Source organism: Mirounga leonina, unplaced genomic scaffold (genome assembly GCF_011800145.1).
Source record: "Mirounga leonina isolate KUSES-001 unplaced genomic scaffold, KU_Mleo_1.0 Mir_115, whole genome shotgun sequence".
NCBI classification, from domain to species: Eukaryota; Metazoa; Chordata; class Mammalia; order Carnivora; family Phocidae; genus Mirounga; species Mirounga leonina.
This window is the reverse complement of record NW_023270268.1, coordinates 57783345-57804843: the sequence shown is the minus strand read 5'-3', so window position 1 is coordinate 57804843 and position 21499 is coordinate 57783345.

Below are 21499 nucleotides of genomic sequence, written 5' to 3'. Positions count from 1 at the left end.
GTGAGTTAATCAGTCACACATTTAACATTACAGAATTAGGAAGCTGGCATATATGAAAGGAACCACCACCACTCCTCACTATATTACTACATTGTTCCTATTTTGAGATAGGATTATCATCATTTCCATTTCATTAGCACTGGATTTACTTGCTATTTTTGGTGACACTGTTGAATAAGAAAGTGCCCCAGGTATTAATAGCAATGCAAAAACTTATCTTTATCACATCAGTTATTAAGATTACTATGTTAAAATAAAGATGCCACAGAATAAATATTCTTTCTCTTTCATAAAACATAATTCCATACAAAAATACAAAACATTTCTGTTATAATCCCCTAAAACATCTCTCTTAAAAAAAAAAAAAGCACTAAGATTAAATTCACTGAAATAAAGCACATTTCTTTAAAACTACATTTAGACATTCTTTAATGATTCAGCACACAGGCTATCCTATGAGCCCCAGTGTCAGATTCTGTGAGTTAATCAGTCACACATTTAACATTACAGAATTAGGAAGCTGGTAAATTGAACTTTCTCGAGTCAATGCCATAACCTTCCAACTATGTTCAAATATTGTACCTTGTGTAAAAGGAAATGTGATTTACTAGGAAATACATATATGGAAGCAAGTTCCTGAAACTGCATTAATATTAAAGAGAGAAAAGAGTGTATAGAAACAGTTTATTGCGGGGGGCGGGGGGGAAAGTGTTGTTCCAAAGGTACAGAAGCCTGTAAACCAGCAGCCTAACCCTTGCCTCCAAATGTCAACTCTATTTCTAACTCAAAGTTCTGATTTCAACTGAAAGTAAGCATCAGAGACACATAAGTGAATAGATTTTTCTATGTATTCTCTGTCCCATCATATTATGGTTCTTTGGCTGCTATACGGATTATATACCATAAAGCATGTAAAAGAACAAGTTACCTCATAATTAACTGCAACAGAATGAAGCAGAGTTGTTGCATACACATGGAAACATTTGCTTTTAGCAGAGTTACAAGATTGCATTTTCTGTTTGCATAATAAAAATATATTGGCTCTTATAATTTTTTGTTTTCTCTCTGTAGTGCTGCAGTAATTCACGTTGTATTGTTTTCCTTCATGTTATGTTACATACAAATAATAGTGTTTAGATTTGATACAGGTTTTTATCAAAGTCTTCATTATAGATTTATTTTCCTGACTCTATGCAGGCTATGTCTAATAAAATCCAAAATTATCACTAATTTTGAATATTTTAAATCTTCTGGTTTTCTAAAAAAAAATCTAACTGTGAAAATATGTCCTATTAACTATTATTATAACGAAATTAATTGGAATTGTGGATTCTGACATATCCAAATAAATATATGCACAACTTAATCACTTCTCAAAGTTCATATTCTAGAATTTCATTGATTGAATAGAATCACCACAAACAGAAAAACTTATTTTAAGATTTTCTTAGTCCTCAATTAAGAAGTGAATTAACAATATGTTACTATATTTGCTAACCAAAATCAAAATGTTCTAGAATAACAAATCATGTGTAAATGCACATATTTATCCTAGGAAGTACTGTATGAAATCACAGCTTAATCAATACCCTGAAGTATTAAAAGTTTAGTATTAGAATTTAAATTTGGGAACTATGGGCTTCTCAGAATTATTCCTGGACACAAGCTGCCAATAACCCTTGTATGTGTATTAGAACCTGGGAATTTTTCAATTCTCTTAGTTATTTTGCTTTAGACTAAGCCAGGAAATGACTTAAGTTACCAGTATAACTCAAGTGCGAAAAAATAGCATGTATTGGGTGTAGCTAGATCAAGGCAAGTTTCAAATGATGATGATGACAATGCCTTCATTTGCTAGTGTCATAGACAAGCATGCTTCTATAACACCATCCAAAGCACAACCAGGTATATAGTAGGAAATAAATGTAAACAAATAAATAAATAAATGGGGCATCAATCTATCAATCCACTCTACAGATATAAGTTTGTGTAGGAAATAGCTTTCTTTTGACTATTCCAAAAATACTGCTGGTACTCAGATTTCTGATTTCAGCCCTCTGCATTTAGTGATCTATATAATCTCCCTAGGTAATCAATTAATCCACATTTACTTTGTATCCTGCCAATTCTGGAATACCTAGATACCAATTCTGGAAAATCTATTAGCAGCCATTACCTCTGTGGAAACTGAAGACTTGGTGAGTTACGATTCTATACTAGGCTATTCAGTAAACTCTTAAGAGTGTCTTTCAGGGGGCACCTGGGTGGCTCAGTTGTTGAGCATCTGCCTTCGGCTCAGGTCATGGTCCCAGGGTCCTGGGATCGAGCCCCGCATCGGGCTCCCTGCTCAGCGGGAGGCCTGCTTCTCTCTCTCCCACTCCCTCTGCTTGTGTTCCCTCTCTCGCTGTGTCTCTGTCAAATGAATAAAATCTTAAAAAAAAAGTGTCATTCAGTGTTTCTACCTTAAAATGGTATAAAACTCCAAAACCAGTAGGTAATTGTTTCAAACTTGTTTTGCACTCCTATTTCTAGGATTGCGTTCTCCTTATGATTGCGGTAAGATTTTTTATCTTTAATACTTCATTATTTAATTTGGTTTGAATACCCTAGACCATCATTTCCAAAAGAAGCCTTCCAACAAGGCTAGGCTCTTTATTTTATGAGGGGCTGGCCTCTCAAGATAATCTGTTCATTCAACAGAAGTTTGATGAGGATCACCAAGTAAGCCAGGTTTATAAAGTAGCTTCCAGTGAAAATTTATGAGAGTTCTCAGGCTATTGGTGAAGATTGGCATGTAAACAGATGAGTTGCAATATAAGTGATGCTTACTATGACAGAGGTATAAATGTAATGCTTCAGAGTATCTACCTCTGTACAAGAGTCAGAAGCAGTCTTACACTAGCTAGGGCATTTAAGATGACACTCAAAAGCACAGTTTGCCACGTGAAGAGAGGGGAAGTGGCTCCATAAAAGAAAACTGGCATGGCAAACGGCACAGCCTAAGAAAAAAGATTTGTAGTGTCTGTAAATTAGTGAGAAATGTGTAAATAGCATAATGTTTATAGAGAAGAAGACAACGGGTAAGACAAAGTGTAAGGAACTGGGGAAGTGTAAAGATCACCAGACCGGAAAGAGGCATTTGCCAGTGTAAGGAATTCTGATTTTTCTTTGTTAGTTAATGGGGAATGTACGTTACCCTTCTAAAAAAGTAATTTTGGAGAAGATTAACAAGGGGAGTGACCAGAGACAGGAAGATCAAAAAGTCAGCACTTTACCTTGTAGATCAAAGGGTAAGCGGTTACAGAGCCCCAGGAAAGGATTATGAGAGTTTAACTCTGTCAGTAACATTGAACTTGGGAAGAAGCCAGGCCTGAAAGACTCTCCTGAGTTACAGCCCAGTCAAGGATGGGGTGAACACAAGTGTCAGCTTTTTTGTGTGTTTCTGTGGCTGAAATCTTCCAAAAGCCACCCAATGTGTCCTCTATAAGCTTATAAAGCAGTGCCATTTGGACAATATGAAATTCCCATTTGCCTTTGCTATTCTCCACCTGTTACTCTCATTTTTGCATTTCTGCTAGGCACCTTATAAAACTAACAGATGTTGCAACTAATAGAGGCAATCTCCAATCTTTGGAGAAACCCTAGTTAATCATGAACCCCAGTTAATTGTTTCTCTCAACTGTGATACTCTTCTTTTTCTCCAGTGAGAATCAGACTAAGTCCCTTTATCATACTGCCTCCTATCAAAATTTCAATGAGGATGAAAAAGTTAGGGTCCTTCAGTTTAGGAATTCTTAAATTGCTGGGAAGTATAATAAGAATCCAGCCTTGCATGCAAAATTTCCCAAATAAAATTTCTGAGGACCAAATGGTTTTTAGGTAACTAATTTTCAGCAGTTCCAGAGTGGCAGTAATAAATGTTAGTAGCACTACATATTTAGTTAAATATTATCTTGGAAAACAAATTCTCTGATTTTATTGAGAGCAACTGTCATTGAAAACACAATGCAAAGTTGATGACCAATGTGAGTTTATGGCAAGTTTGGTGCACAGATCAGATAGATGCACCAGATAAGAAAAATATTTTCCAATGTTCCACTTTCCTTTTTCTAGTAGAATCAAAATGAACCCATGCAGGAGCTAAGTCATTTTTCAATACATTTTTCAATACATTTTAACTCATTCCTTAGAACAAACATAATTACACATTAAAAACAGCAATAACAAAAAACTTATGACACCTAAAAAAGAAAAAGAAATAAAAAAGAAATAAAAAACTCAGTCGCTTAAATGCATAATCACCAGTAAGAGTATGATTTGAGAGTAGACTGAACAAGATAAGATCCAGAATAACATTGTTTATACCTGCTTACAAAGAAGTAAAGGATTCACTGTTATAAGAGAATAGTAAGTGGCCATAGTTTAACAGATCCAGAAAATATTTTATTTAAATATACTGTAGTTTTATCAACATTAAAAACAAAATCAAATTTCAAAGTAATAACTAAGGCAAATAAGAGTGTTTTCAAACGTACTGTTTTAAGATGTCATTATAAGAATTACTTTTTGTAATATTATGCAAAGTAGATTCATGGGATTGTAGAGGAGGAAAATTTTTCCCTCTTTCCTTCTAATTTTTTTGGCTGGTCTAATATATAAATTAACATAAGACAGATTAACAGGAAAAAAACAAATTTAATTTCATGTGCATAGGAGTCCCATATATAAGACTCAAAAAAGTGCCCCAAAGAGGCAGCTTTTATACCTTTTAGATAAAGAAACAATTATTTGTGAAGATTTGACCAAAAAAGGGATTTGGGGTTGGGAGAGCAAATTAAAGAAGTAATTTGCTCATAAGCAAATTACTGCCAAGAAGGCAGTATAAACAAACTTTGTTTGAATTTCCTGTCTCTGGGGATAAGCCTTTTTACTCCCCTGGTATAGAGAGAATACCTTCACATGGGAGATTTATTTCCTGCTCTTAAGGGGAACAAAGGAGATCAGAGTGTCTTTCTTGCACTGCCTCTTTCTTAAGTATTTTTAATTCAAAAAAATCAATATGCCAAGATGGCATATTTTAAGGTGGCATATTTGTTCCCTCTCAGGATTAATGTCATGAATCAAGGAAAAAAAATAATCTATAGGAATAAAAAAAAATTATAGAAAAGTCAATTTATATTGCTACCTTTTGAAATACAGAAATTTGTTAATCTACTGAAACAGCAGTGAGTCAACATTATCCTCTTTTCTATAAGTATTATTTATTCAAATTTATCCTAGTATCTATTTTAACAAATATATGTTTTCCTGAAATAAATCAATGCTCTATTTTCTCCTGCTAAGATTAAGAGCAATGGAGTGTGAAAATTTTGGTTAAACACTTCAATTTCCAATTTACATAATTTCCTACCTACTCTGTAGCCCTGCAAAGTATAAGTGAATAACTCTGTACAAACTACTACCAAAGTGAAAATCAGAAAACCAGCACTTTAATTGAATGTAACAAAATATAATTGTTTCATAAAAATTTCAAAAGGATAATTCATGAAAAAAATAATAATAATTAATTCTAAGAAAGGTGTGGAACATATATTCTTAACATATCCTCAAAAAGCAGAGAGAAAAAAAGAGTTGGACTAGAGATTTCTGAGACTACGTAGTTAAGAAATTGGGAAAAGAAAAAATGGGAAGTGCTCAAATAAGACAGTATCTTAATGGATTAATGGCAATGAAGAAGAAGAAGAAGAAGGAGGGGGAGAAAACGTTAAGTATCAAAATGATCCTCAGTACTCTATACCTGGATTTAATTAAACTGTTAAGGAAAGTAAAAATGACACTTATTAAAGATGGTAAATAAGGCAGACTTTATTCAAGACCATTGCAATAGGTTATAGGGATCATCACTGCAGTGGGATTTTACAGTGGGGGAGAAAGATTGGGCTCAATTCTGAACACAACACAGACAAGTGGAAATTTATAAATGTGGCACAGAATGGGGGTGAGTGGATGGAAAATTACTAAAAGGAAACAGCAAGGATAAGGGGATTCTGCCTAAACTGACCAAACAGGATTCTTGCTCTAGACAGGCCAGGGTGATCAGATAGCACCTAGGGGATGGTGGAGAATGAGGAACCTGATCAGATCCTGAAGGAAAGACAGCGGGCTGTTCTGCTTAAACTGACTTAGCAGGGGTCTTGCAAAAATTAGATTTTACAAGGAAGTAGACAGATGGGCCTAGGAAAGAGCTGAACTAAAGTTTGGTCAGCAAAGAATCTTTGTCAAGACAATGAGAACTATAATAATTTTTTAGTAGAGAAGTATAATATTTTTGATATATGGAAGATGTTGTAGGTTGTAACCAAGAATAAAGGAAATTGAAAAGTAACTCTAGTTACAAGGAAAGACATTATAAGTAATTTTGAGATGAGTAATTAATTTGTTATGACCCTGGAGTTGAAAATCCCTTAGTATAAAAAATGAGGAGCTAGAGAAAGCCAAAGAGTGAACAGAAGTGTGGCTACCTGAAATTCACTGAGGGAGAGAGAAGTTGTGCTCAGATGGCCCCAAGTCAACATCCTTTTATCTATCAGAAAATGCCTCCTGGGATGGCTTCTGGTCCTAACTGCCACACTATAAAGAAGGTAGCACTAACAGTCAGTTTTGAGAGATAGTGTTCTGGTTCTTGCTATCGGAGAAACCTAAGCGTAAATACCAAATTCTAGTATTTTAAAGTTTCTTAACTTTTGCCAAGTTATTTATGCTCTGGTCATTCAAAATACGTAAACAGGGCTAATAATGCATGCATTACAGAGTTCTATAAATCTACAAAGATTAAATGTGATAATGTAGGTAAAAGAAAGGCCTTAGTACAGTATCAGAATTTAGTTAACATTAAATAAGGATTAACTAATATTCTTTTGAAGTTCTCAGTATGGTGCCAGCCCCACATAGTAAATACTCAAAAATAGTAGTTTACTCTTACAGTACATTAATAACTTATTCTGAGAAAAAGAAACGGATTACATGTCGTGACTAGGATGTGTTGTTTTAAAGCAAAAGGCAAGATAAAGCCAAGAGGGAAGCCAGTGACAACAGAAGAGACTGTCCATATATTAATCAGTCTTCAAACTGGGCTGGGCGATGCCACAAGATATGAGTGAGTGTCAGGTCAGCAGCATTAACAACAAATGCCTATATTCCTACTCTTTTTAGCAATCCCCTGTACAAAATATTATGCAATAGTTGAGAGTGTGTGGTAGGTAGATATTTTATAGAAATATATTCTAGAATTTGGTTGATTCTAGAGTTTAAAAAGTAGAGTTAAGGCACAACAGAGACACAAAGAACACAATAATATATATAAAGATGTGACCTCAAAAAATTTGTAGCTCATCTTGTTTATTTTAGAGCCTGTTGGTTATGCCCTTAAAGAAAGTAAATAAAAGTACGGAAGTAAACAAAAGCTAACTTCCTATTTCTTTAAAGATGCTTCAATCTCTGGACACCTCAATTTTTATGATAACCATATAGCTACTGCCACCTGGAGAAGGGTTACCAAAACTCAAATATTAGCATCAATTTACACTGGAGTCTCAAATTTCTCCAAAAGCAGCCTCAGCAACTATTAAATGACTGTCAAACGTTCCTTCGACAGTATCTGGAATGCTTTGTGGAAAGTAACTCTGGTCCCCGGTACAATCTCTTCAAGAAGCTCCTGGGTAAGTTAGATATCTGGGCTTAGGTAAAATGAGGTTGCATTTCAGATTCTGCTATGGTGTACCCAGGCCCACCAGAGAAATGTTCTTTGAACAATTAAGGGAGATGTCTAAGCCACAGTATAAGTTGTCTACTCAACTGATGTTAGGTACTCAACTGATAATCCTCACACAGTTGAGTAGTACTACTTACTCAACTTACAGTAGTTATTCAACTTAGAGTCAGTGACAAAGGTCTCTAACCTCCAGTTATTTTTTTTTTTTTTAAATGGAGTAATCTACTCTATCGTGTGAGGAAATAATGGGGGGCGGGGGACAATGGGGCTGTGGACCAAGTGCCAAGGTTTAACATGGAAGAATAAGGGCAGCAGAAAGTTACATCATCAGAATGGAAATAAAGACTAGAAACCCCAAGTTGGAATGCAAATGGAAAGATGGACAGACATTATTTTTGAATTTATATTAACTTTCAGGAACCAGCCAGGAGTAGAATTGGCAATGAGTAGGAAGATTATATAAATTTCAGCCAAAATAATTGGGAAAGAAGGGAAAAATCCACTAATTCATTCATTCTTTTAGTCTCTGATATAGTGAATATCTATTGCATACCAAACACTGTGCTATGTGGTAAATTTTCAAACATGGTCCTTGCCTTCATATAGTTTACAGACTAGTTATTCAAAGAATTAAAAATAGATGAATCAAAAGGACTATGAATGGCTACTTCCTAGGTAATGGCGATATTAGAAGAAAATTTTGAACTGGCCCCAGCAATAGCTAATTTAATACTATTTTGACTGTACTACAGTCTGTATAAAATTTAAGTTTGGGAGTTTAAGTTGAAAATTGATAGAAACTTATACACGTTCTAAAAAAAATGAAGAGAATCATTTTTGTATATGAGGGGATGCAATCCTTTGATTAAAAGTAATTTGTATAATTAAATTAAAATGGTCTCTTTTTAAATGTATTACTGAATATGCCAGATTATAAAGAAATGGTACTTATAATTAACACAACCGATATTAGATGGGTCCTTATTGCAACAATTAGGATTTGTCTTTTTAATTTTGACGTGACAAACTGCCTTATAGTAATAATACCCAGGAAAGAGTTGTTTGAAGACATCACTAATATATTTTTATTAATAATACCAGGGAATATTACATTATATAACTATATTACATATTAGAATCATGTTCACAGGTATCGCAAAAGTGTGCACAAGGTAAAAGTTTTAAAACTTACATTGCATAACTTTTTATTCAAATATATCCTGTACTCAGAAGTACAGGTCTCAGAAGAAACTTTTCATCCCATCCCAGCCCCTTTATACATATTTAGCACAAACAGACCAACTACCCCATGAATGCCCCCCAAACACATTTCAGTGTCTACATGCTACTTTGGACATTTCTCAGACATTTCTCCCATTTACTTTCTCTGTGACTGCTCATTACTCAATTTTGTTGGCTCCACTGCCCATGTTTAGCTCTATTCCTTGGCTCCTAGGCTTTATCTAGCTATCATTTACTGTTGTCTGTGCCTGGTTGAAATGTCTGCAAGACTCAAAGAAAAGATCTCTGGATCTACCATTCATCTCCAGGAGATTTCCTATAAAAGTACTCCTGACCTTTCTCAGCCCCCAGACCTGTTCCTAACAGTTCTCCACAAAAGAGGGAAAGAGGATTAATTAGAATGCTTTTTTTTTTTTTTAAGATTTTATTTACTTATTCATGACAGACAGACAGAGAGAGAGAGAGGCAGAGGGAGAAGCAGGCTCCCTGCAGAGCAGGGAGCCCGATGCGGTACTCGATCCCGGGACGCTGGGATCGTGACCTGAGCCGAAGGCAGACGCTTAACCATCTGAGCCACCCAGGCGCCCAATTAGAATCCTTTACTGCTTAAATATTATAATTTTTTCTCATTTAGGATATTTACAAATGTACATTAATTATAATAAACTATAGCCATTACTTCTCCTACATCTGTCACTTTTGGATCATATACCTATAGTAGCTATGTTCTAGGAAGGGGTTATAAATAGCAGAGTTTCAAAAATGATCTTGTAAATCACAATACAACACCATCCAAAGGAATAGTCTCAGAATCTTAACATCCGCTCTCTAATAAATAAATAAATAAATAAATAATAAAGAATTTAAAACACAAAAGCAAGATTTCAAGCCAACATTAGCTGACACTATGGAAAATAATAGATGGTTCCACTAAAAGAAGAATAAAGGGAAGATACTTCAAAAAATATTAGCTTTATTTATAATTTGTTACCATGAAATAAACTCTTATTTATTTATTTATTTATTTATTTATTTATTTATTTATTTATTAAAGATTTTATTTATTTATTTGAGAGAGAGAATGAGAGAGAGAGAGAGCCTGAGAAGGGGGAGGGTCAGAGGGAGAAGCAGACTCCCTGCTGAGCAAGGAGCCCGATATGGGACTCGATCCCGGGACTCCAGGATCATGACCTGAGCCGAAAGCAGTCGCTTAACCAACTGAGCCACCCAGGCGCCCTAAACTCATTTTTAAAAAGTGTATTTCTCAGACAATTGAAATATGTCCATTTTAAGAGCCAGTTTATTTCCTTAATAATTTTTGATGAAACTTTTATACAAATATTATAATCTTCACTGTTTTTAAAAAAATAATTAGCATCATCATAAGCCTCAAGTAGTATAGTGAGAGTCAATATGAAGATGCCTCATTTAGCATTAAGCAGGTATATAAGAATGATTTTCTTGGATTAAATGGCCTTAAATCACTAAGCTTTTTTGCTTTTGTGTTTTTCATAGTTCTCCCTCCCATCCCTATCAGCCTACCATCTCTTTTCATGTTTCTATCATTTCATTTTGATTTTAAGTTTTTATTTTAGTGTGACCTGGATTTTAAGTAGCTTTGGGGTAATCTTCCACATTTTTCTGGGGTTTTAGACAGGTGAGTCAGCCAGAAATGGAGCTTCCTGATAAATGAAGTGTCACTGCAATTAATTAATGTTACCAAGCCCCATCTGGTTGACCCTAATGAATGCCATAAGAGATACAAAAAAAAAAAAAAAAAAAAGAATAAAATATTTTGCTTCTAGCACTAATTATATTTAAAAAGTAATTCCATGAATATAATCAGAATTATATATTATCTAAATGTGCAATTTAATGTTAAAATTGAAATACTGAAAATTTTGGTTTCACGTGTTGCCATCATTTTAACATCATTATTTAAACTCAGATGTAGTCTACTTTATTTTTGTTATTCTGAAAAAAAAAGTCATAAGCAGTCCTAGGCTCCTTTGCTCTGCTGATTAATAGGGTTTTCTCATATTTCCTATCAGTAAATTTCTTTGGCCTGATTCAATGCAGCATTATCCTTCATTAGGGAGTCGGATTTCAAGCTATCAGAGAACACTGTGGTAGTAAGGGACCTCGGAGATCATTTGACCATCCCTTTTATTTTAGAGATTAAAAAGGGATTTTAGAAAGATGCTGCCTTTTGAAAAATCTCTTTTGTTCTGATTAAAGTTTATCCTTTTTTGGTACACTTAAATAAGTTTCTTATGTCTTTTTTACATAAGCAATCTATTATATAAGGCAAGCTAACTGATGTTGTACTTCAAACAGATGTTATCAAGTTGGGGAAAGAAAAAAAAATCATGTTTTTTTAAAAATTTCCCTTATAGCAGTGCTCATGAATTACATCTATAAGTTACAGTTTTATCCTAAAGTTCTCAGCTATGACCAAATAATCCTATCACATCTCATCTCTCCTTTGTTCCATTTTCTATTCTATATTATTTGGCAGGGGTAGGGTGGTAATGTCCAGGAAAAGTCATTTTTGTGGTATTTCTAAGAATAAAGGGACATTTAGTACTTTTTTTTTTTCTGATCATAAAAGTAATACAAAATATGGGAAACAAAGCAAAGTATATAGTGTAAATACAGTGACTCATCATGTCACAATCCAGAGGTTGAATATCTTGAGATATTACTGTCTTGTCTTTCTGCTGTGCGTGTTTTTTTTTAACATGCATTTATACATACACACTGAATTTGCAAGCCTAGATACTGTCTTTTTAAAATTTATTTAAATTCAATTAACATATAGTGTATTATTAGTTTCAGAGGTAGAGTTTAGTGATTCATAAGTTGCATATAACACCCAGTACTCATTACATCAAGTGCCCTCCTTAATGCCCACCTTAAAAGATAATTTACCAGATTTCTTTAGTTTTGATGTAAAACACCAAAAACAGGCCTGCAGAGTCATTCTTAAAAATTTCTCCTCCTATGTCCACTGTTAAATCATAGCTCAACTCAGAAAGAAGGAAACTATGACTTAGAAAAAGTAAAAGTAAAGGTCACCTCATTTTAATCCTGAAAAAAATTATAGAAAGAAAAAGAAATGCTTTGCTGAAAAGAACAACAACAACAGGAATTTCTCCCCCAACTACCTATTTCAACCAGTGATAGGAGGTGACTTTTCAGGGCATTTCATAAATAATCTAGAGCAAAGTATGTTATCAAGGAGAGAAAAGCTTTGAATTTTAGTTTTATCAGGCTGATTTTACTTCTTGTATGGATTGAAGTAAACGAAGAGCCAGAGAACCCACCATGGCATCTGTCATGATGTGGTGAGATGGCTTCTGTCAAACTATGTATGGGCTGCTAGCAGTGGTTGGAGTCAATAGTGCTGAGAAGAAGGTGAGTCAACAATGGGAGGTGGTTGAGAGGACTTCAGTTCCAAAACCAAAAGAATAGAATACAAATTCACCTGCAGGATATGTCCTGAGCAAGTAGAAAAGAGTCATTGCCCTCGATACCAGTAGGTCTCTTTACACACCCAAAGACCAAAACAAAGTCCTTTTATCCTCAAATTTACAAAGACACAAAAATCATCATGTTCATATAGGATGACAGTGGTTTAAGGGATGAGGAGATTATTTGAGAAATTGAAAAGTTTTGTCACAAAATAAACAAACACTAAACAATACTTTAAATAACTGGATTGTTCTTGACGGAATAATTTGGGTAGTCACTCCTCTCCCCCTTTACTACCCCCTCACACACTGTTCAAATGTTAGGATTCAAGAGAAATATTCACAGATTAGATATAGCAAAAATAAAGCAGTTACTTTTCTCTGTATATCCACACCATAGAACAGTTAAAATTCACAGATTTGTTTCATATACATTTTTTTAAAATATTTTATTTATTTATTTGACAGAAAGATACAGTGAGAGAGGGAACATAAGCAGGGGGAGTGGGAGAGGGAGAAGCAGGCTTCCCGCCAAGCAGGGAGCCCGATGTGGGACTCGATCCCACGACCCTGGGATCATGACCTGGGGCGAAGGCAGATGCCCAACGACTGAGCCATCCAGGCACCCCTGTTTCATATACATTTGCTTTCCTTAAATTTCTGTGGATACTGTGTACTTCAGGCTGCCACAGCTTAAATTTATTAGAGCACTGCACAATTAGTGATAGGATTAGGTGTTTAAATCCAATGTCAACCAATTTGCCATTTGCCCATCTAGATTTGAACTGTTCCTAACAGACATCAGGCAAAAGCACGCTGCCATACAAAATGCAATATAGAACAACAGTGTGAGCATAGATCACTCTACTCTTTACCAATGTGAGAAATACAATGAAGGACACACTCTTATTTGATGAGAAATTAAAAGCATACAGTGTCTTTATATGAAATTTTTATTCAAAGTTTGTGAAACCACAAAATTGTTAGTCATTCTTAAATTTCATTTATTTATTTTTTTAGCTAAAACTTAAATCCTTTTGCCATATGTACAGAGTAGCTATGATACAGAAGATATTCCCAAGAAAAAGATCCTCACCACTGAAAGTGTAATATATTTTTCTACATTTCATCTTCTCTTTATTAAGAGGAATTCTCTTGAATTATGTATTCAGGATTCCTGATTTGAAATAGAGCACATCTTCTAATCACTTTGTTAACTGTAATTAGTTGCTGCAGGTTGATACCCCAGGATACACCCCTCTCTTTAAAGAGAGATTCAGAGAAGTTACCATCATTAAAGAAAATCACACCTAATTGAGACTTTATGATCTGAAGTCTTGAAAGAATATTTAAAAGGGAAATCTTTATTGAAAGTATGGAGAATTGTCTTAAATATTTCATGCTAAAAACAAATATTTCATTACTTTGCTTATTTTAACCTTTCTGTGATGAGCAGATCTTCCATATTAAAAATATTATTATGTTTAAAATGCTGATAGACATATAGTTTTCATAACTCTAGATACAAATGTAGAACATGAAGACCCATGAGATAAAGCAGTACTATTTCTAGGCACATAAAGAATGGGCAATTTAACATGGCAACGGGAATTTTGATTCTGGAAATTATGGCATTGGATTGAGTTTGGGGCATCTACAGACTTGAATGCTAATAACAATCAACTAAAATATTCTTATAAAACCTTACCATTTACAAAATGTTTTCACAACTTCTAAAGAAAAAGGCAACATAAATACCTGAATCTTACTTATTAATAATAAAAGGCATTTATTTAATGTTTAGTTGATCTTATTTTAGTCCCCTATTTAAAGACAGAAGGCTCAGCATGGTTAATTAACTTGCTGTCAGTTGTACAACTTGTAAATGTTAAAGTCAGAAATCAAACTCAGGGCTTAACGTGGGTGACAACTTCTGCATGAGAAAAAACAATTAAATGTGTTTATTAATTCATTTTAAAATAACAAAAATAAACTCATTACATGTTAATATAAAAACATTTCTAAGAACAAAACAAAATTATACTTTATGTAACAAAAAATACTGAGAAGCATAACATTATTATGCATTTTTGCAAATCTCTTTATAGCTTAATAGAAGGCAGCTGAACACATCTTTGGCATTCAGTCAGCAAGTCTCTGAAAAGACCCAATTGAATACTCATGTGAGTGTGAAAGTAAAAAGGAATAACACCTTAAAATTATTAAGAAATTAGTTTTGAGATTCTTTCAGGGATACCCACAGTTTGATTATATCTCTATAGCCCTGGATTAGAAGATCTGTATAGGTCTTTTCAATTCTGTAATCCCAAATCTTAATTGGTGATTTACATCTCTGAAACTAGAATTTTGCTATGGGGTATGATCAGTCATCATTATTATTTTTAAAGGCATCTTGAATCAGCATTGAAAAAGAGAGCATGAAAGGAACACAAGGAGAATTCAAAAAAAACCCTACAGTAATAAGAAATACACAATAGTGATAACAGGAGTGCAGAGTAGAATAGATTCAAAGACAATCTAAATAGAATCAGGTCCATGGTTGAAGCTGAATTGAATACAGATGGCATAAATGCATGATTGGATATTGATTAGCTCAAAGTCACCAAAAAGAGGCTGACAGATGATTAAATATTTGCCAATGTAAGTTCAGTCCTATGACATCCAGCTAAATGAGGACCACAGATATTTGCTACTGCTTTGCTGTTAGAATACTCTACCCAGTTTTCTTAGAAGATATGCTAAAATAATTGGAAATCAAGGGAAAGCAATGACTTTAAAAATGATATACCTGCCAAACATATTTCACCCAGGATGAGATAATATGTTGTAAGACAGAAGTCCTTGAACAGGGGACAGAAGTTCCATATCCTCTACTAACTACCTGAGAGATAGAAGCAAGTATCTTAATATCTCTAGCCTCAGTAATTCTAGATGAAGGAGATAAACAGAATGATATCCAACATTTTTAAAGTCCAATACATAATGTAACAAACAGTAGAGAGAGCAGAAGACATTAGGAAACAGTATATCATAAGATATATTTGATACCTTCATTTTGTTGGAAGATGCTCTCATTATTTTATTATTTTTGGTATATTTTAAAATCTTTTCAGAATATATATATTGAAGCATGTTTAAACTACTGTAAAAACAGTTTGATTTCCTTTTAGGAACTGAGAATGAGAGGGCAGTATCCAGTTTAGAAATACAGTAGCCCCCTCTTATCTGTGGGGGATAAGTTCCAAGACCCTCAGTGGGTGCCTGAAACCCCAGATAGCCCTGAACCCTACATATGCTATGTTTTTTTCCTATACATACACACCTATGACAAGTTTAATTTATAACTTAGGCACAGTAAGATATTAGCAACAATAATAAGAAAAAGGACAATTATAACAACATACATTTATGAATGTGGTCCCTCTTTCTCGATATCTTACCGCCCTATACTCACCATTTTTGTGATGATGTGAGATGACAAAACGCCTACATGGGATGAGATGAAGTGAGGTGAATGACATGGGCATTATGACATGGCGTTGAGTTACTATGGACCTTCCAATGATACATCAGAAGGAGGATCATCTGTTTTTGAACCGAGATTGACCTCAGATAACTGAAACCATGGAAAGCAAAACCACAGATAAGGGGAGAACTGTATACCAGTGGGAATCAGGGGAGTATGAAATGGAACATATGTTCTGGGTCAGGGAAAACAATGTAAAAACACCTCAAGGAGTCAAAATCAATTCCTGTAGTGAGATAACAATCACACATAGCCAAAGAAAAAGAGAGTAGATCCTATGAGGAATTGAAAAATTAAGTAGAGAGAAAATCACACAAAAATTTGCATCTCCTGTGGCCTGGAGCAAGGAAAAGGGAAAGGGAACATGGGAGATGTTTCCAAGAAGGAAATTAAATGAACTGAAGCAGAAGCAATAATCTACATCATTTAAGTTAATCATAAAAACTCTTTAGATTAAAAAGAACGGAGAATGCAGATCCAAACTATTACTACATTCTAAGGAAAAAAGAAATCAATACAAAAAGAGACTTATGCCATATAGAACTTCATAAATTTTTGATTTATAAAGATAAATAAATTTGAAATTTATAAATAGAAAAAGAAATAAATAGCAAGTTAGTTTCAGATCTCTCCTTTGCAGAAAACAATGGAGTAATGTGACAGTTTAAAAGAAAATGTTAAAAAACAGAAATTTTATACCCCTTCAAGTGATTTCCCATTCATATAGAAAACTAACAGACATTCTCAGATATGTATGTGCTCAGAATAATAGCCCTAATAAGTCTTCTTAAATGAAAAATAGAAATGTATTGAATCTAACTCCAAAAAAATCAGGTGGTAATAATACACAATTTAAAAATAAAAAAAGAATTATGATATTAATAAATTTTTTAAAGTCTTTTTTATAATTTTTTTAAGATTTTATTTATTTATTTGACAGAGAGAGAGACAGGAGAGAGGGAACACAAGCAGGGGGAGTGGGAGAGGGAGAAGCAGGCTTCCCGCCAAGCAGGGAGCCCGATGCAGGGCTTGATCCCAGGACCCTGGGATCATGACCTGAGCTGAAGGCAGATGTCTAACGATTGAGCCACCCAGGTGCCCCGTGATAGTAATAAATTAACAGAACTTTTATTCTATTTAGGTCCTAGAGTCAAAAATCAATTCTGCAGCCTAAAGCATAAGGTTTAATCCTGTAATACTACCTTAAGTTGCTTCTTTTTGCTTCTTTCCCTGTACAAGCAAACACTTTTTGAGCACATACCCTTCATCAAGAGTGCAGACGGAATCTTTCTCCTGATAGAAGCTTAAAACATGAAATAGTGTTTTTTCCTTCTTCAGGTGCTTGTTAATAATATCCAAACTACACAGTTGCGCTACTAGGATCAGTGAATTATTAAACAAAGTTTTGTTTTGTTTTCTTTGCCTCATTTATGTTATTAGTTTGCTTAGAGCAACATAAAAGCAATTGTAATAGCCAACAAACTTAATTAATGATTGATCTTGATAATTAAAACTCATACTGAATTGTTTTATCTATTATGTTGCTTTGATTTTAATTGAAAAATAAAAATAAATCACCTAGTATGTGATATTATCTGTCATTTAGCATTTAGTCCCCTTTTCATGTGCTCCTGAATCTCAGACAGTGATGTTCCTTCAATAACTATGTAATATTCAAAATATAAATATGTGTGTATATACAAGAACAGTATAAAAGAAGTATACCAAAATTATTTATGACTCGTAAAATTCTAGACAATTTTTAGTATTTTTAATGTACACATTTTTTCAAAGTGAAAATTCTGTTTTTATACATACAAAACTAAAGGTCAATATTTTAAAATTTTGTACAAAGAAAATAATCACAACTAAAGAAGACTGAAAAACTATAGCTAAAATATTAACAGTTTTCTCCAGAGGTCGGCATTGTGAAAAGATGTTAAATTTTATACCTCCCTGTATTTGTCAAATTTTCCACAATGAATATTCATTTTTATAATATCAGACATGCATTAATGAGTATGTATACATTGTCATTTCAGGCTATTTTCTCGTCATGATTGGGCATAACTGGCATTTTGGAACATGGCATTAGAGCCCTTCGTGGATACTTGCTTGGGTCAATTTTGTGTATCTTTCTCCTCAACTAAACTGTAATCTACAAGAGCAAATCTGGTCTGTCCTTGACATCGACAGGATACATGAGTACAAATGCAGGCCCACACTTCATACATCTTAATATATAAAACTAAATTAAACTAACAAACTGCAAAATAATATGTTCTTTCCTCTTACCTTCGCAGGTATATCTTTCTAATGACAACAGCGAAAAATGTATCAAGCAATCATTTTCAGAGGATTAAGTTAGTATCATAGCAAAGATAAATAACTGCAGTTATCGCTACCCATGTCAGGATGTTGTGTGGATAAGCTACTAAGCTACTAATGTTAGGATGCAAAAATACATATGCACACACACACATAATGTTTTTAGCTTATACATATACTAAAAATATATATGTATGTATATTATATATAGTGTTTATTATTTCATAAATGATTGCATATCTATTTCATAAAACATATTTTTCTTGCCTTTATTTTCAGCAAAATCATTTATTGGTGATAAGAATAAAGATTTTTAACATAATGATCTAAAGAAATAAATAAAATGTAATTATTCCAAAATATGTGAAAATTCAATACATTTTATTTATTTATTTTTTAAGATTTTTACTTATTTATTTGACACAGAGAGAGACAGCGAGAGAGGGAACCCAAGCAAGGGGGAGCGGCAGGCAGAGGGAGAAGCAGGCTCCCCGCTGAGCAGGGAGACTGATGTGGGGTCAATCCCAGGACCCTGGGATCATGACCTGAGGCAAAGGCAGACACTTAACGACTGAGCCACCCAGGCGCCCCAGAAAATTAAATACATTTTAAAGAATTTTTGTAATTAAAATTAAATGCAAAAATTAAAAATATGTTTGCATATTTATTATTCAAAAATATGCAAGATACTCTAGTAAAATAAAAAGAAATATATGTTATCATTAATGAATATCACATTTTTAAATTTTATAGAGAATTTAATTTTATGAAAATATTACTTAAAATAATTATTTTTATAAAAGTAGAACTATTCACAAGTCTTTCATTCAGTGTCCATCTACTTATCCATGTAAAGAATTGGTATCATGCTTTATGGATGTTACATCTAGATTCACATTTATTCAAATTAAGAGTAATATGAATTGTTAAATATTGAAAATTTTCTCAGCCAGAAGGTGCTGTACTTGTAAAAAACTGCTTATTCATGGGGCATCTCGGGGGCTCAGTCAGTTAAGTGTTCGACTCTTGGTCTCAGCTCCAGTCTTGATTTCAGAGTTCAAGCCCTGCATTGGGCTCTACACTGGGCATGGTGCCTACTTTAAAAAAAATAATAAACCTACTTATTTCTGAGTACCTTAAGAACTACAAATCAGACAACAAAGAGATGCAAGAAAGTGGACACTCAACATTCCTGGGAAACAGTGCTTCACCACGTAAGAACCTAATACATTCACGTTAGCTGAAAAAATGGTTATCAAAATTATTGTTTCTTAGTGCTTTAACTCTTCACATTTCCTCTGCACTCTGAAGTATGTCACTCTTTAACATTAGAAATATTTCCTCCCTTCTTTGGAGTATAGAGTATACATCTGAAAGTTCATAGTCTTAAAAATAATAAAATAAGTCATTAAAATTATATTACAAATAATAAATACTGATAGTCTTTTCCAAAAGCAAGCCGAATTTCACTCCTGCAAGGGAACATTTACACTATATATGCGAAGCATACAACCTTTTGTGACTCCAAAGTTTATATCTTTCTTGTGCTAGATATGTCTGTTTTTTTTTTTTTTTTTAAGTAAGCTCTACACCCAAAGTGGGGCTTGAGCTCACAATCCCCAGATCAAAAGTCGCATGCTCTACCAACTCAGCCAGCCAGGTGCCCCATTGTGTAGAAATGTCTTCTTTCTCATAATCATGGAGCATTATTTGGCACAATTATGCAACTGAGAGAGATTATGTATGCTAAAATCTATTGATTAATGAAAAAAGTATTTTTTCACTGTCAATTTGTTGAAGCAAATATCAGACAATGTCACTCTATCATGGTCATGTCTCAAAACATCTTTATTTTTACTCCAAGGTAAGAAACACTCTGTAAAGTCTTTGTGTATTTCAAGATGATTTCACTGAAACCAGCGCAGGGTTTCAATAAGGTAATCAAATCCTTCAGGGACTCTTCTAAATATAATTTTTAACTTGTAAGGTATTATATTCTCTTTAAAATAATACCTGACAGAAATAAAATATGAAAGGATTTCCTTCTTAGTCCCTAAAGACATTCAGTAGATCTTAATCTATTTTAGCCCGAGTCAACAAAAGTATTAATGTAAATACTACAACTCAGCATGTTCCGAAGTTGACAAATATCATCTAAGGGTAAAAAAAAAAAAAAAAAGCTAGAAAAGTTTAAATTTTAATACCTCATTGTGAACCTTGAAAATTAAAGAGTCATTAAGTTTGGTATATATTTTTATATACATGTATGCATTTATATAATATATTTATATAATGTACATAATATATATTATATATTATATAAGTATATAATATAATCATGTAATATATACATATATTTAAGTAAACTATTCTCAACATATTTGTGTTTATATGCCTACTAAAATGGTTCCCAAAATTTTTTCTTTAGGAATAAGGTTTTATTTTATACTCATAATTTTTAGTATATATGATAAAATATTATTTTTCCCCTGCTGTATATACTCACTTTAAATTCCAGTTAAATGATTTGAAAAATGCCATTCTGTTAGTTTTTCTCCATAACAAACATAATTTTGCTTTTCTAAAAATTCCAAAATTGACAGGAACTTATAGCTTTAGATCCACATCAGAGTTTTCAGCTAATTTATATTTGAGTTATGGCTTATTCTGAAGGAGTCTTTCTGCTACAATGTATATTTTCTGTAAAGTGGATTAGTGATATGCAATTGCTAAACAGGGGAATAATGTCAATATAATGTGGAAATTGTATTGATTCATACATGATATTCCCTAGCACTTTAGTGCTTTGTGCCCAGTAACTGCTGAATGCAGTGAGCCATGAAAAATATGTTATTTTATGTGGTACCCACTGAACCCACAATCATCCTATTGGACCATGTTGGGAAACTCTTCTGACTTGAAAAATAATTATTCCGGGGCGCCTGGGTGGCTCAGTTGGTTAAGCGACTGCCTTCGGCTCAGGTCATGATCCTGGAGTCCCGGGATCGAGTCCCGCATCGGGCTCCCTGCTCAGCGGGGGGTCTGCTTCTCCCTCTGACCCTCCCCCCTCTCGTGTGCTCTCTCTGTCTCTCATTCTCTCTGTCTCAAATAAATAAAATCTTTAAAAATATATATATT